Consider the following 18796-nt stretch of genomic DNA (forward strand, 5'->3'; position numbering starts at 1 on the left):
AGCACAGTAGTATAGCTCACTCAAAATAACAACCATGCATCTGTTTATAATTCTTCTATGAGTACATAAAATTATGAACTTGGCTTCCACTATCTCTCAGGTTATATAGCCAGTCATAGGAAGTAATCCTGCCACTAACTCAGAATAAGGCAAAAGGCACATATTTGCCATTCATTGAGTGATTACACGCCAGGTCCTCTGCTACAGTCCATAACTTCATTATTCCATTTAGTTCTCTAAAATAATTCTTCAAGATAAATATCATTATTCTCATTTTACATATGAAAAACCTGAGGCTCAGGGAGTTCAAGTCATTTGGTCAAGTTCAAAGTTTATAAGTGGCAGATGTGGGATTTGAACTCCAGTATGTCTATCTGATCCTAAAGCTTTTGTTCTTTCTACCCTGTCCCCACATGAAGTTTTCCTCTGTCTTCTCCAATCAAGAATCATCCACATTCTTTATCCTAATTTTAATTGGGAAGCTTTGTGATGCATTAGTGGAAATGCCCTTAGAAAAGAAAATATTCTAACTATCTTCTTCCATTGATGATTTTTCTGGAAAGTGCTATTAGCCAAGAGTGTGCCATGTTTCAGCCCTCAAAGAAAATTAAAACAAATATTTCCATCAGCTGTGGTTCATGCTGCCAAAGATTTCTCCATTACCCATGACTAAAGCTATGCCCCTGCTTTTGTTGATGAAGATCTTGGGTTCCACTTTACCCCTGGTATCATTCACCCAATTCTAGCTGGCACTGGTCCATGGCTGCACTCCCGGAATCAGTACATTCGCAAGCCAAACCATTCTTCTCCTTCATCTTATGTCTGCTTTGGTAAAGGAAAGAGTCTCAAAGAAAAGGAAACAGATATGGGCCGTGTAAATAGGACATTTGTAGGGTTGAAAGTGAAGTAACGTTAGAGAAAATTTGAACATTTGAAAAGTAATAGCATTTGCAAAGTTTAAGCATGATCACGTCACCATCATGCAGATAACATGAAATAATACTGAGAGCAAGCAGTAAGAAAAGACAGAGAATGGTGTCAGTGTGTGCATAAGGGAAAGAAAAGGGGCCTTAGTAGACGCCTGTTAGTTTTTCCATTTGGAGGCAAAGCACAAGGCAGTTTAATTCTACCTGCTCCTCTATTTGACTGAATTGTGTTATGATCTCTCCTATGTCTAGCCAAGCGTTCTCTAATCCAGTGCTCCTTGAACTTGACTGTGCATAAAAACCACCAGGAGAGCTTGTTAAAATGCAGGGTCTGACGCAGCAGTTCTGGAGCATTGGCCTGAGAGTGTGCTTCTCCCAGGCAGTGTCCGTGCTATAAGATTTTATTTTGACTACTTTAGGTAGCAAGGCTCTGGACCACACATCTCTATCTTGACTGGTATAACTGGGGAGAGGAGTAAGAAGATCTAGTGCCTTAGAAAAGAAGGTTAAAAAAATATTCATTTTTTATGTTCAAATATTCTCTGACTTTGGTCTAGGAACACTGGCACCCATAACAGACTGACTTAGAAATCTATTATGCTTGCCTTTAAAAATAAACAGTATTTTTTTTTTCATTTTGCTGACTTCTGGGATTTGAAACCAGTCAGTTCCTCAAATGTCGTCTGTGTTTATATAAACATTCTAAAAATGAATCTAGACTTCTACTTTCAGGGACACAAAAAGATTTTTTATCTTATTTGGACGAATTTGTGAAGACACAAAAATAAGCATCAATTTCATCCAGTTTGTGAAGGTGTTCATATGTCACCTAAATGAAAATCATGGATTTTAAAATTTTTAATTTATTTTAATTAATTTATTTTGGGGGGGGGCTGGGAATCAAACCCAGAGCTTCATGCATGCTAAGCACATGCTCCACTACCATACCCCAGCACTAAATTGTAGATTTTTAAGATAAAAATTGCATACAACACAATTTTGGAGTTCTTTAACTTAGTCTAAGAAAATAGTTCACAAATCCAGTAGGGACACAGGTTTACTTCCTCTCTTTCAGAAGTTTCTAACTAAGAAAAAAATAAATAAATCCTGAAATAAGACTTTCATTTGTAAAAATAAAAGCCATGTCTTGGTTAGTGATGTGGTTTGATTCTTCTCATTTTCCAGTTTGGAAAAGCAAGGGACAGAGAGGTTAATCCAGTTGCCCAAGAATGATGCAGTTGTCAGCTCCAGAGGAGGAATGGTGGTGACGTCAACCCACCCACACTGAGGGCAGAGTCCTGCCTCTCACCAGGCTGCCCCCTGCTTGGAGTCCACCCAACTTGGCTTTCCAGTGTCATTGGCTCCTTAATGATCATGACTTTTATCATTGGTTTGCTGGAATTTTTCAAGCAGTTTTTAATCTATTTTTTGCCAATAAGATGTTAAAATCTAGATATCAGGAAGAATGTCCTAGTTTCCATCAATATATTTTATCTGTCCCCATTGATATTCATGGTAGACTTCATTTATCTCTTCTATTGCTCCCATAATCTATAATAAGGACTTGAAAGACCTGCCACTCACCCAGAGTGTCAAGAGGGAAAGAAAAAGTGAACTGATTTATTTTGAAGAATGTTGTCCCATCCACAGTACAAGCTTTTGCTCTCTCCTTCAGAGCTAGGATGATCAAATAACTCATTCTCTAAATCAGGACACTTTTGAAAATCGACGGAGAGAGATTAAAATTGGATAAAGACTATGGGTGTGAGTTAGGGCTGGACTATGTGTGCTATAACATATCAATGGCTTCCATGGTCTCTGTGTGGACTCCTCTAAGATTCCACTGGAAAAGGAGGTAGGGGGAACCCCAAGCAGTAACTTATGAGTGAAATGGGGGTGTAGTCCTTAGAAGTTCCACTACATTTTAACTTGTCCATGTTGGTTGATTTAATAACTTTTAAGAACTTAAAGTATAATGATCACATGCAGAATTATCTATAAAAAGAGCTTAGGACTTATTTTAATTTTTGTTTTTGCTTCCAGCTGACTTACTGTTTGTTGGATATGAAACATTTTTGTGTTAGTTGAACACTTATATGAGAAACCAAAGGTGATCAGGAAAAAAAAATGATTCTTGAACAAAAATGTAAGTGGAAAGCCAAAGTAATTATATAAAAGGACAATTATCTTTGGCTCTTCACTCCCATTCCTCCACAGCCAAGCTTGTGTTTAAGTTTTAAAGGAAAGCAAGGTTGGTAAGTGATTAAATTGTGCCCTTGAGAAAATGTTAAATGCTTGTATTTTATAGCATTTTAAAAACACAGAGATACCCCTACAGAGTAATAGCAGTAATTTTATGAGCAACAACACAGAGCAGTGAGTGATATACTATCTTAAGCTATCTCGTTGGTGCTACTTCTAAAATATTTTCTCATCTGTTTCCCTAAAACCTCAAACTTTGCTTCCCATAGTCTCCTAATTCCTGTTCCCTTGAATTCAACAGCAGCCATTATTTTTTTGCAAATGCTCTTTTGAACGTGTGACTAACTCCCCAGTATAGAATGTGTCAAGGGTACCCTGCAGAGAAATTCCAAGATCATTATTCCAAGATCAAGTCCCTGCATCATCTATGCCCCCATCCTCCTTACTGAGCAAGTAATATTATCTCATTTGTTGAATGAGTGTAACCAAAGATAAAAACTATAAGACAAGACTGTCCCCTCCAGGACTCTACTCTCTTTGAAGAGGTAGTAACAATACTAGTGTTGGGTTGTATTGAGATTCCCCAAGAGCTGGTTTAAGAATAGCTTTCATTTTTGTTTTGCCAAGCTTAATGGTAATTGGAGAAGCAAATCAGAGGCTCTGAAAGGAAACAGAAAATGTTTTAGTCTAGACAGCAGGTGGAAGAACAGTGGATCCTAAACTATAGAGGAAAATTGAGAAATTGAGAGTAGAAAGATGGGTTAGGATGGGAAAGGAGACACCAACATTGGAGAACTTTCTGAGCTATTTTTAAATCTCCTTCAGGTTGTAAGAGTTCATTCAATCAGAAATAGTTTATGCCATAGATGTGGACCCTTTGATTTTCAGGTTGGGCCACACATTAAAATCACAAGAGGACTCAAAACAGGCTAATTCTGAGGAATTACCTCCAGATGTTCTGATATGACTGGTTCCAGGTAGAGCTGAAATGTTTAGTGTTTAACCCTCCCTTCCTTCCTCCTGGCCCCTGTGACTCTGACTCTTGTGATGTTTAAATGAGATTATCTATGTGGATGCACTTTGCACAGGGCTCTCTAAAGGTTGGCTCTCATTGACAGGATTACTAAATCAATAGCCACTGAATTTTAAAGCAAAGGAAGGAAAAAATACACTTATGGATTCTGCGAAGGCCTAAATTCAGTTCAGAATAAGCCTTTGAACTGAATCTAAAAGTCCAAGTTAGGTGAAGAGTGGGGTCCTGCAGCCCAGGAGAAGGCACAGCATACACAAAAGTGTAAAGGTAGTAAGAAGTAACATATTCTGTGCAGAATTCATTTTTCAATTTCTGATGGACTCTACAATAATTTATTGCTTTTGTTAATCCATGCCTCACAGTGTCTCATCCATTGGGGTCCTACAGATGACTGACAGGAAATTCACTAAGGTGGACTGGATAAATCAAGGCTGTCTTCTCTTTAGGGTGATTGCAAGGATGAGTTTGTCAAGTTAAGCAAAGGGCAGGAACTTTCATAAGTGAAGTTTTCATGCATCATCCAATCCAGAAACAAAGAAATAGATTTTGGGAAGAATGGATTTTAAAGTTCCAGTGTAATTAGCCTCAGAGGAATAAAGTACTCATGTGAGGGTGTCACACATGTCTTCTGGGCACACTGCAAAATACTCTGCAAATGTGAAACAGCAGGTGTGGTGACACATACCTGTAATCCCAGTGACTCAGGAGGCTGAGGCAAGAGGATCACAAGTTCAAAGGCAGCCTCAACAACCTAGCAAAGCCCTAAGCAACTAAACAAGACCCTGTTTCAATAAAAAATATAAAGGACAGGGGATATGGCTCATTGGTTAATTGCCCTGGGCACAATCTCTGGTACCAAATATGAGAGAGAGAGAGAGAGAGAGAGAGAGAGAGAGAGAGAGAGAGACTCTGAGAGATCAAATTATCTACAAAGTGATTTAATGAATGCTAAAATTTTGAGAACTTCTAGATTGGTATTTTTCACTTCTGGTTACTTAACTGAATCTACTTTTCTTTATCAGTTTAGTAGGGCAGAAATAACAAATGCCACAGACTAAGGCTTAAACAAAACTTGATTTTTTTTCTACAGTTACAGAAAATAGGGATCTGAGATCAAAGTAGGGGGGTCATTACTCTTTCATCTGAGGCTTCCCTCCTTGGCTTATAGACAGTCATCTTCTGCTGTATCTTCATGTGGTTTATCTTCTGTGTATCTTTATGTCTTTATTTCCTCTTTTTATAAGAATTCTAGTAATATTGATTAAGGCCTACCTTAGTTACCTTATTTTAATTTAACTACCTCTTTAAAGTTGCTATCTCTAAATACAGTCACATTCTCAGTTATTGATGGGGGGTTAGGATTTTAACATATGAATTTTAGGGAGACATAGTTCAGCCTATGAAAAAGGACCTTACATTAAAAACTGTCAATGCCACAAAAGACCAACTAAATCCAAAATTCTTAGGCATGGGGGCCAGGTATAAATATTTCTCAAAATCTCTCTATGATTCAGATGTGTGGAGGGCTGACAACCAGGCTGTTAACAGGTAAAAAGCCAAACACCTGGACATATGTCAAGGGACTTGGTCATCATTGACCACTTACTGCTGTCAAGTAGGCCCACCCCAGCAAGAGTAGAGAATGTTAGGAAGCAGGTGGAGCTCAACAATGAGAAGTTTGGTTTAGGGCAACATGTTCAACAAACCCCTGAGGCAAGGGTAGCCAGGTTAATTCAGTAAGACAACTGAGGGAAGTTCAAAGGAAACCATTATCAGAATTGATGTGAAAGATTAGAAGTCAGCTGTGACCCACATGTGATTTCACTTTGGATGCACCCAGTTCTATCAAGGGGATTTTGGCCAGAAAGTCATTTGCAAGGTCAAGTAGCTGTAGAAACCCAGGAAATGACCCTAAAGGAAATCAGATAGCATCTGAGCTTTTTATAAGATGTCCTACCTTTTATTACCTTGGATACATCTCTTACAGAATTTTATAGAAAAGGAAGAGAAAAAAAGACAAATAGTAACAGCAAAACCACTTCCCTGAAGATGTGACACGGGTATGGACGTGCAATACCCTGTGAAGAGCCATCTAGCACCTAGTGAGTTCCTGGACTTCGTTCCCTGTGGGTGATGGGCTGTCTCCCACAGTGGCTGATTAAACTTCTAACCACCTTAGCAAAACTGATCATCTCTGCTTTGTTCTCTTTCACAGAGAGAAGGCCAATTGTGTTCAAACTGTCATTATTAGCTCCACTTCAACATGTAAAAATTAAAGGTCTGCTGCAAAGAAACAACTGCAATCCAGGAAGAAGGGACCATCTCTTTGAAACCTCCTCACCCCCATCCACACACCTGGCCCAGAGATGGAAGAATTACAAGGAACCCAGCTGAGTAATAATGTTATTGATTCCCTGCTAATCGGATTTTTCTTGAGTCCAGCAACAGTCAAGTGTTTACAAGGCTTCTCTTTTCAAAACAACTCAAAAGTCATTCCCAGCAGAGAAGCTGGAAACCAGAAAATCAATAATGCAGGAACTGCGACTAAGGATTTTCATCTACCCAGTGAGGAGGATTTTTATTTATAGAAAAACTGGCCACTCCAGTTTAGTGTGGTAATAACATGGTACAGCTAGTTCAAAGAGTGGCATGGTTGAACACAGCCTTGCATTATGCCCCCCGTAAATGGTCTCTATGAGGAAAAGCCTATAATTTAGAGAGATTTGCCATGAATGATAAAGCCCAGGTCATTGTAACAGATACTTTTTTTTACCAGCTCTCTTTGTGGGGAGGGCATGTAAAAAGGAAGGAAAAAGGTTAGCTTCAGGAAATCTGGCAGGGGAAAGTGAGCCTCATTTGGTTTTACCTACATGAGAGCCGTCTTCTATCCCACCTGAATCCTGGATGGCAGAGGAATGATCTATCACAAAGGCACACCATTTTTTTAAAAATGGAATTTTTTTCCAACTACCCAACTTTTATATTATTTCTCGTTACATGCTCCTTGAACTCTGGGGAAAACTATATGCTCTTTTCAATTGTATTTCAATCCATATTTTCTTGTTGAGTGGAAGTCAGGAAACACTGATTCATAATGTCAAACTGTTTTCCAGAGACATCCTTGGGGCATGGTTCTGCTGACTTCCTGTGGCATAGCCCATTGATATCTGTCATTGCTGATGGAAAAGCAAGAAGTGAAGATTGTAAGTGTGGTGGCTTGGAAGTCACTCTCTGAAAATATTCAGCAATTGCTTAGAATTATTTTAAAAAACATAACCAAGTTAATATTCTATCAGGAATTAGGGAAGCGTAGGTCTGTACTCATCTCTATGTGATGGTCTGTCATGGTCATGTTTGGTTTCTATCAGCTAGTTGTGAGGCAGGCCAAAGGATGACGATGCTAAACAGTGTCCTGGGAAAGACTTAAAACGGACTCTCCAAGGAAATTAGGTCTGATTTGTATTGCTTGACAATTTCCATGGTGTAAATACTTTCGTATGGCTATTCATATGACTTGAAGTCTCTTAAAGCAGAGTTTGGAAAAAAGACATCACTATGTAGTATTTTCAGAGTACAGATAAAAAATGGGCTTAAAAACCCTCAAGAGTACATACAACAATAATATGTAGTAATATAGTAAGTGATATGTTTTAAATATTTATGAACTTGTTTTAATATGACACATATGCTTATCTAATTTAATTTAAAAAATGGTTCTGTTTGTCATACAGCTTGCAAAAATCCTGAAAATCTAAAAATGGTTCCCATGAGCCAGTAGTAGTCAGTTCCAGTATACCAGTGGTCTTCCAGAAGGTGAAGCCCATATTTATGAATAAAAGAAGAATCCAGGCCCACAAAATCAAGGTCTAGGACTGTGAATATCCTGAGCATATCAGTTGAAGATAAACTGACTGAATAGCACTAAAGGGATGAAGAATAAAACCCAAATCAAATTTCTAGATTCCAACTTACTGGGCAGACATCACTGACTTATGGGCTCAAAACACACTTTGTTGGGGAGTCCCAATGCCACTGATCAGACTATGTATTTTGCATGGCAGAAATTGACTGGATCCGAGAGGCGGTGTAATCTCTAGGCAAGATTAGTGTTCAAACTACTCCCTCTTGTCTCTTTCCCCCACCTTGGTTCACTCATGTACATTCCCTCTGAAGTCGGAGGGCATCCAAGTCAGCACTTCACTAAATACACCCTCTTAGAAGCCTCATGGTTTTAAATAACACTTACCAGCTGTGAGTTCCACATTTATCATTCCAGCCAGGACTTTTCCCCCTGAACCAGAAACTCCCATGTGTAACTGCCTACTCTACATCTGTCTTGGGATGTTTAGTGGGCATCTCAGACCCATCGTGCTCAAAACCAATAGCCCTTGCCTTGGTCTTCACCAACTCAGAAAATAGCTACTTCATCCTTCCAGTTTCCTGACCTCGTCTATGATTCCTCTTTCTCTCTGTCTTACATCCTATCCAGTAGGAAATCTTGTTGGCTTTGTTTTCAAAATACGTACAGGAGCTGACCTTTTTACCACATCCAACAGTTTCCAGAATCTCTCCCCCACATTACTGCAACAGTCTCCTAATCTGTTTGTTGCTTCTGGCTTCACACCCATTTCCCATTCTCACTGCAGCCAGCGCCAGCCTTTTACAGCTTGCTTTGAGTCATTTACTTTCTCTAGGGAAAAATTCCAATGGCTTACCATTTCACTTAGAATAAAAGAGAGTCCTCATGCCTTTGCTTCTACTGGTACCTAAGTGATATTTCTTCCACCAGATTCTTATGGCCCTTTGTCCCAGCCACTAGGCCTTTCTCAAACATCATCTGCTGACTTCTCTGTTTAAAATTTCTACCTCCATAGCACTTACCACCAGGTGAAAGACTCAAATTTATTTCATTTTTTTTAAGGCAGGGATTCCTCTCTGTTTTGCTCACTGCTATATCTCCAGCATGTAGATACAATACCTAGCATAGTACTAGGAACCATATATATATACACACACATATGCTAAAGGAATAGATATTGCTATGATCTGAAGGAGGGTCTCAAAATTCATGTGTAGGGAACTTAATCTCCAATGCAAGAATGTTTGGAAGTGAGGCATTTGGAGAGATTAGGCCCTAAGGCTCTGTTCTCTTGCATGAATTGATACCATTACAAAAGAACGTAAGAGAGGGAGTTTGGCTTTTTTGCCCTTCTGCCTTCTACCACGTGAGGATGTAGGGTTCTTCCTCTTCAGAGGAGGCAACGTTCAAGACGTCAGTTGGAAACCAAGAGCCGCTCTCTTCAGAGATGCCAGCACTTTGATCTTGGACAATAAACTATTGTTTATAAATTACCCAGTCCATGGTACTTTGTCATAGCAGTTCAAATGGACTAAGATGGATATCATGTCCATAGGAACTGAATATATTTCAAACACAATTAAGAAAGAAAAGTAGGATGAAAGATAAGGTAGGAATAAGGGAATTAGATAAAGGTGTGTAGGAAAATAGAATATTTCATCAGGCAACTGAGAACCTAGCCTCTTAACACTCCTGTTGATACTCAGTGAAGGGTATGGAATTCTAGAAAACTATAGTTCTGCTGATGTGGAGTAAAGGGGGTACATAAACAAAAGTTGTGCTTTTTCCTAGAAAGAGCACTACTTTTGAAGTCAGACAACTGCTGTTGCCATCCCTGTTATTATTTTCCTACTGGGTGACTTAATCCTTTCCAGCCTTTTCTAGTTCTCTCTTCTTTAAATCCTCCTCTTCCTTTTATGGTGCTGGCTTCTCTGGCATCGTTTCTTCCCTTGATCTCTTAAATGCTGTGTCCAGCAGTTCCTTCACCACAATTCTGACTCTAGTCTGATTAGACTCCTCTTTTCATCTCCACAATTTTGTTCATGCTTCTTCCTTAGCCTGAAGAAAATGGTCTCTACACTTATTTCTGGTCAAACTGCTTTGGTGTTTCCATAGTCCTGTCTCTTCCCCTTCCCTCAAAACTGCAAGATGTCATGACAAAAGTAGAAGACTTAGAGAGAAACCTGAGTTCATCACAGGCTTGCTATCTCACAGCCATGATTTGACTCCATCCCTCAAACGTTCTAAATGTCAGTTTCTCTGTAAGGAAAATGGGCAGGCAGCAAACCACTATGGTGCTGGCAACAGACTCCTTTGGTCATATTGCCACTTTAGCAGGGTGAAAGATAAAATTGATATCTCCAATTCTCCATATCTTCTTTGATAGAAGTGTGGATTACAGTGCCCACCTCAGAAGGCTGCTAGGAATATTGAGAGATAGAAAGCACTGATACACTGCCTGACACCTGCCTGATAAGTGCCCAGTTCAGCTTAGTTGTTACCAATATTATCATTATCAGGCTATAGTGAAGATCATGTGTTAATGTATGTGTGATAGACAGCTTTTGTTCATCTATTTAGATCCACTCCCCAACTTCTGACCCCACTTGATCCCACACTGGAAGGCTTCTATTAAAGGGCTTCTTCATATGTGGGTTTCTGGTTGGGCTAATTGAGGCAGGAGCAAAAGTTGGGCTCCTTCTCTGGGAAGACTCCATGGGTCATGTTTGCCCTATTAAAGGCCATGATTCCTGTGAGATGCCTGTCTCCACAGGACTTTCTACTTACTTTAGATGGTTAACCATTCTGTCCTCTTGGTAATGACTTCCTACTATACTTAGCTCTGGGATACTGCTCAGCTTGGTTTGCTTTTACCCTGTGAGCTTCTTTGTAGATAGTCCCTTTATTAAACTCTGTTCAATTTAAGCACACTCACTGCTTCCTGCTTAAAGCCCATTAAGAAGGTATAGGAAAGTCATTTGTGTAGTAACAACACATGAGCCTTAATCCATATGCTTATTTGTTCCTATGTCCCCAGCAGATGACAGTGTCCGACACATGCAATAATTATACAAACACACACACCATTGTTCCAGATTTTAAAAAAGAAAAAAAGTCTACTACCTCTCCCAGATCTCCTAGATAGGGCATAGGAGCTCACAACATGGATTTGGTATGACCCATTGTCTGCTTTTCCTCCTGTATTCCTGCATTTGTTAAGAATATCACCACCACTCTACTGTGCCTGAAAAACTTTTGTGTCACTCTCACCTCTCCCTAAATTTCATGTTCAATGTGCACAAAGGGAACAAAGAGTCAGGAAAACAGCAACAAAGCTGATGAGTAGGTGGTATTGATCTGGGTAGCATTTTTATCCTCCTCCACTATTACTTTCTCTGTGATGCTTTACAGTACTCTCCATCTGTAACCAGAGGGACACACATCATTACCAGAAAGATATCTCATAACCATGTTTTGCTCCCTAGAAGCTTTTAAATTCTAATGATAAACCCAACAGAGTAAGAGATGTTTAGGAAATAAGTATGTCACATTTCATGTTTACCGTGAGCACTGGCCGAACTCCTGGCACATAGTCGATAGTCAATAAATGCTTGTAGAGTGAATAAATAAATGAATGAAAGGTTTGTAGAAGGAATTCACTATTTATGAAAAACTGTATCCTTCTATGATTCTTTATGATCCAAGGTTGGTAGCAAATCATTTTAAGAGGGACTGACTTTTAAAGAATGAAATGTTTGCCCTTTGTTGGGCATTCTTTGCCTAGGTTTTTATAAGAAATATTAGTATTTCTTCACCAGAAAATCAAAAGAAGGAAGAAAGGGAGGGAAGGAAGATGGGAGGGAGGGAAGAATGGAGGGAAAGAAGAAGGGATGAAGGGAAAGAGGGAGAAAGAAAAGAAGGAAGGGAGGGAGAGAGGAAGGGTGGAATGGAGGTAGAGATGGAGGGAGGAGGGGAAGGAGAGGGGGAGGGAGGAAAGAAGGGAGAGAGAGAAGGAAGGAAAAAAGGGAGGGTGATTACCAGGTGCTGAAACCCAGTTGAGAAGGAGAGGTGCCTACACTGCTCCACTGGATTTGGTCTCTGTGACCTCCCTCATCACCCTCAACCTCATTCTCTTTGTCTAAGCTTCCAGGTTAAAGGCCCTTTGCTATTTTCATTTGTTTGCTTGGAGCAGAGCTTGTTCCCAGCTGTTCGCTGTATGCAGTAACCCATTTGAAGGCCTATCATACTTCCTCCTCTAGATAATTTATGCTAATGAGACACAAAATAATCCATTTGAGAAGTTTCAGTTTCTTTTCTTAGAAAATTAAACTCCTGAATTTGCTCCTGTGTGAAAGCTAAGTCAGCCATTTCAAAGAGAGGAACAAATAACAACCTTTTGTCATGAAACTATCCAAACAGAGAGGTGGTTGGGCAAGGCAGCATAATTGAGATTCATGTTTATTATTCCCTTGGTCCTACCCTAATGGCTTCATGAAAATTGGCTATAATGAACAAACAATGGTCCTGATGAATGAATTTATTGGTTAATTCATAAAACATATGGCAAGCTTCCTCTGCCAGAGTATTAGAGCAAAGGAAAAGCAAATGAAAAACAAGAATAATAATAATAATAAAAAACCCAATACTTTGAAGTAGAACAGAAAGGTCAACACATTAGGATTTTATTGATCTGGGAAGAGAGAAAATCCCAGTTCTATTCTATGCACATTTGCAAACAGCTGAGCTCAAACTGGAGATGAAGAGTATGTTCTCATTAAAACTCAGTGTATGTTGGCCCCAATTCTCATGCCCTTCTATAAATTACCATAATCTTGCTTTGTAAATATTATATAGAAAAATTAATGAATGCTTTACACAGGGAGAAGTTAACATACTCTGAATAGCTAGGCCTGTGCTATGCTATCAACCCACAAACCACAGTGTTTCAAATTAACAAACATTTATTTCTACCTCACTCAGGTTATTGCTAGTCAAAGTGATTCTACAAAGTAGCCTCTTTGATCTTGTTCTATTTTTATTTCAACATGTACTTTTAACATGGCTGATCACCTCACCAGAGAAGACGGTACTGCTGAAGGATCTTAGGCCAACAACTTAATACTCTAGCCAAGAAATGCCACATAGTACCTGACATCCAGAAAGGAATTTGGAGCCATCAGAAAATACAAAATTTTTATGGGGCTACAATCAATACACCTCAATTCCCTTGTTACTGAAGTTCAGATCATAGTCAACCCTCTTCTTGGTTTGTATCCTCCTCTATCCCGTAGGATGCTACATTTTTAAAAGAAGAATACCATAGTAGAGAGAAATTAGGTGTTCTCCCATCGGCACAAGTTCCTAGGTAAGTGACCTTGAACAAATTGTTTAACTTCAACAAGCTTCATTTTTTTTCAGGCTGGGATAGTAGTATAACACCTATCTTACCAATCTGTACAGTTAAAAAGAATAATATTTGGAAAGTGGTTGGCATTGAATAAGCATTCAATAAATTCTTGGCCATCCCAAAATATGCAGTGAAGATCAGAGCTAGGCTTATTGCTCATTTCCTATATTCTCTTTCCCACTTAGAGAAGATTGAAGATTGAGCTTCACTGGCCAGGGAGGGCTGAACTCGGGGATGAGAAAAATGTATGTATGTATCTGAGGTCTCTGTGTAGAGACTATGGAGTCTCTGTGTCAGTAGAATGAAAGTTATTTCTGATCCCTGTAAATGCTGCCCTTTAAATGGGCTTCAGTGAGAACTTTGCAACTGCCATGAAAATGATAGTTGTAGATAACAGCAACCTAATTTTCTGGATCCATTTCAAAGCTGGTTTAAGTTTACTTTGCAATGTAAATAATGGTTTTACATCAGTCGTGTAAATAACGCCCACACAAGACTTTACCGAAAATCACACTTTTTCTTTTAACTTTGCTTTCAAGAATAGATGCAGATGTAATTCTATTTAAACAAAATCTACTATTCAAAAAATTTGAATTTATATACAAGAATTATAGGTGCATTTTCTCATCTTGAAGCAGGATTCAGGATAGAATTGATGTAAATAGCATACTTTCGCCTGCACTGTACAGTGGTCTGATTTGCCAACAAATTTTCAAGAATGAAGCGTTACCTGTAAAGGCTTCTGTGAAGGTCATGTATGATCATCATCTTCTCCAAGCACTTTTACATGTAGGAAATTGGAATATTGGGAAAGTTAACACTTTTTACTGTTTAGCCTACTGTTTATATTATCACCATAAGTGATTAAAGACTTGATTGCTACTTTCACTTTGGCTTATTGTTTTAATTGATCACCTAGACAACTGGACACTCGGTTCTCTCTAGCTCGGCTCTTAAAATACACCATAATTATAAAATGAAGAATAAAATCCACATGATCATGCCAATAGATACATAAAAAGCATTTGATAAAAATTGAACAATTTTTTTAAATTTCACAATAATGCTCAATATCATTAACCACAAGAGAAAGGAAAACCAAAGTCACAATGTTATATAGATTTCACTCTCTGGGATGACTAAAATCAGAAATATGGACAATGGGTAGGATTAGGGAAATAGCTCAGTGGTCGAGTGCTTACCTAGCACATATAAAGCCCCAACTTCAACTGCCAGCACTTAGAATGCGGGGGGAGATAGAGAAATGCAAATAATGTCAAAGATGTAAAATATTGCTCATAAGTTATTAGTAGTAATACAAAATGATATAGCCACCGTGAAAAACAATTTGACAGTTTCTCAAAAACATAACAGTTCCAATAAGAACAAACATTTTCACTCCTAAGTACATACAAAAGAGAATGGAATGCTTCCATCCAAAAACTTATACACGTTCATAGTAGCATTATTTAACATATTCAATGAGTAGAAACAAAAGTGTGGATTAATTGATGAATGGATGAACAAAACATGGTATATGCACACAATGAAAAATTATTTAGTCATAAAAAATAATACAGTACTAATACAAGATCCAACAAAGATACACCTTGAAAATATGCTAAATGAAATACGATGGACACAAAAGACCATATATTGCATATTTCAATTTATATGAACTATCCAGAATAGGCAACTCCATGAAAACATTAAGCAGCTCAGTGTTTGCCAAGAGCTGGGGCAAGAAGGCACAGGGAACGGCTACAATGGCAGTTTCTTTCAGGTATGACAAAAATGTGTTAGCCATAGCAGATGTATGGCTTGCTCAACCTTGTGAATATACTTAAAACCACTGATTTTTACACTTAAAGATGTGAATTTTATGCTATGCGAATTTTATCTCAATCTTTAAAAAGCTTATGAAAAGATCTAAAAAAAATGAAAGTCACAAATAACCCTATGATCTGAGGACAAGTGTCATTAACATTTTTGAATATTCCATTGCACTCTTTTTCCTAGACATATACCTATTTTGATGAAGTCAAGCTCATTTCAAGCATGTATAGATATACATGTTTTCCCCTTTGACATTATATTACAAGTGGTAGAGATTTTTGTTAAGGGAAAAAAAATGTGACAAATACTCTAAGTAACCCTTTCTCTGAAAAAAAAAAAAAAAGAAAAAAGTTAAGTTTGATCTTGTGCCAATGGTTCCAGCTCATCCACTGATTGGACAAGGACATGAAAATGCTTTCTAGAGGCAAGTTCTCACACTGAACATGACTGTGAAGTATTATGACACTGAGTTTTGAGATTCACTATCAAGGTAGGAAAATGGTTCAATGCAATTATCTTGCCAAACTTTCTTTCTCCCTCAACATTCCTTTCTTTCATACATCTCTGTTTTTCATCACAGGCCTATAGTCAAAGGCTGCATAATGGCTAATGATTAATCAGCTGCCCTGATTATTAGCCAAGCTAGTGTTGTACAGGAATATTGCATGTTGAACAATAAAATCCTTGGATACTATACGTTAACTGGTACAGTGTGTATTCTAAATGTCCCCCATTTGAATGGGAAAGTCTAGTACATTTTATGTGGCTTTTTTTTTCTCTTTATATTTCATTCAGAAGCTAAAACAACATATCCTCTTTTCTACATGCATGAGACTCCAGTGTTTTAATTTACAAACAAAAATTAGAAATTAAGACACCAAGTTAAAATATAAAAGTACTGTGACCCTTCCTGGAAACAGAAGTTATATAAAACATTGAGGCAAAGCAAGAACTCCTTGTGGAATAGGTACTGGATATAATATTAGGAAAGTATTTCAGATGTTTAGGTTAAATATATGATACAGATTATAGTCATCAGAAAGCATTCATTTAACACTTTGTTTTCTAGGCCCCTAACAATAAATAATTGATTGCCAGTTATAGCATAACAATGGTCCATTTATTCCAAAGTCAATTCAGCTTCTCATGGTTCAATTTGCTCAGACCCACCCAACAACTCAGTGACAGATTGGCAGTCCAGATTCTTTAATTCCCAGGCTGGTTCTAATGCTCCAAGATCACAAGGCCTTTATAATGGAGCTTATAAAAGCACATTTCATATAAGGCAACTATTTAGAAAAAATATGACCTTTCAAATTATATCACCATTTTCCACATAAAAGCCTCAGCCAGCCTCTTAATTCATGCGACCTTTGGAAGCCGTAAAATCACTTCACAGGGAGAGTTGATGTAGATTTGATTGGGGCCCTGTTCCTTCTGACCCAGAATAGGTAGAAGCCAGCCACCCACCACACAGCATAGGGAACATCAAAATTCACTATCCCAGGAAGAAATCTGCAGTCCAGTAAAGTCATCTGAGTTCAGCCATGCATTGCTAAAGACAGGACTGGTTTTGCTAGCTAGAGGTTTCATCTTTGTATCTCCAATGCAAACTGAAGAAAACCTTTAAGACTTTCCAGCTTCCTGGAGATGAATACTTGAGAGAGATTAGTAAATACAGGACCTTATAAACAAAAGTTATAAGAATAAGTATGCATAAAAATTAAAGTCACCAGGAAAAAGTAGTACAGTTAATGGAATTTCTGTTCATTAATAAAATTGCTATACTTTAGAATTTGGAGCATGACTGGGTGGTACAAAAGAAAGAGAAAGAGAACTTGAACAAACACGGTAATATCTTTAAAAGATATCCTGTTCCTATCAATCAACATAAATTGATTTTTATTTAAATTTAAAACATTATTTTTAGTTGTAGATGAACACAATACTTTTATTTTACTTATTTTTATGTGGTATGGGGGATCAAACCCAGTCCCTCACACATGCTAGGCAAGTGCCCTACCACTGAGCTACAACCCCAGCCTCGAAATTGATTTGTATACTCTATCTGCCTTATAGGAAACACCAAAGAGTTGATGGAATGGAAAAAATTACTACTAATTTTTTTTTTAATTTTAAGCTCCCTACTTTTTTCAATGTATAGATTAATGTACCTAAATGAGATTCTATTTTGTATGTATTTTTTTCTTTGTTTTATTAGTTCTGATCAGTTATAAATGACAGTAGAAAGCTCTTTGATTCATTGTACACAAATGGAGCAGAATTTTTCGCTTCTCTGGTTATACATGAAGCAGAGTCACACCAACCCTACATGTACCTAGGGTAATGATGTCTGTCTCATTCCACCATCTTTCCTACTTGTATCTATTTTTAATCCTACTTTTTTTTTTCACAAAACATGATATTAGCATTTTCCCCTTGTGATTACAAATACTATGAGAACATCATATTAAACTTTTGTCAAATATCCCAACATGTAAATGTGTTTTAATTTATGGAAATACTGCATTATTAATAATTTTAGCATTGGGGGGTTTTTTGTATAATAAATAAAAATCCAATGACCATCTTATGAATAAAATATTTTTATGAATTTCAGCTTGTTTTTTTTGCAATGCATTAATTTTTAATATATTAAATCACTGTTAATCATTGAAGATGAATGTCACCAATAATCTTTTATTTATCTCTCTCTCTCTCTCTCTCTCTCTCTCTCTAAATATATTGCTGCCTTCTTTTTACACCAAAAAACACTGGATTTGGACTATGAACCAAGGAAGCAGGGTCAGTACTGTGTTTTTACCTGCATGCCACTGACATTCCATGGGCTTCCTTGGATGACAATCACTGTGCCTTTAATAACATTCAAAACACCTCAACCCCATGTAAGCTATGAAACTGAACCTTGAACAGGAGATAACTAGGAGAATTATGTAAGAAACAGACAGAACAAATGATGCTCTCAGCTCTGGTGGTTTTCAGCCACCTTTGAAAATCTTTTTATCTTATGTTTTATCACCATAAAACAAAATCCTAGCACAGCATTAAAGTAGTGCTTTAAGTGGCAAAATTTTCAATATGTAGTTGTATAGCCCCACTGGAAATGTCTAGGGTTCTCTTAGCTATGATTGAAAACTTACTAGTTTGAGAACTATAACAGCAGATGTATTTTCTTACCTGGGGTGGGGGTGGGGGACAAACTGTTCTTTTCTGCTTCAGGGAAATTTTAAAATGCTAAAAGTCTTGCTATCTTTAGAGGCAATATTGTCCTCCTGAGACAATTTTGGCCACCTGATTTCTAAGCATTTGGCCAACAGCTGTGCCCAAAATAGGTAACTGATTAGGGTTGATCTTTTCTAACATCACACACCATAGGGGAAAGCAGCCCACACCTTTTCTTCAAGGAAGATGGAGAATTTGTAAAGATGACTCAGAATCAGGGAATGGAAATGAAAACAGACATCCAAAAGAACACTGAAAACAAAAGTCCTGCTGAGTTCATTGGTGAAGAG

General features: G+C 37.8%; 1 long non-coding RNA gene across 4 annotated transcripts in view; it reads right to left on the reverse strand.

Annotated features, from left to right (window-relative positions):
- LOC107153440 overlaps nucleotides 1–18796 on the reverse strand; it is a 158321-nt gene that overhangs the window by 49978 nt on the left and 89547 nt on the right. The window lies entirely within an intron of this gene.

This window comes from Marmota marmota, unplaced genomic scaffold (genome assembly GCF_001458135.2).
Source record: "Marmota marmota marmota unplaced genomic scaffold, marMar, whole genome shotgun sequence".
In the NCBI taxonomy this organism is placed as follows: domain Eukaryota; kingdom Metazoa; phylum Chordata; class Mammalia; order Rodentia; family Sciuridae; genus Marmota; species Marmota marmota.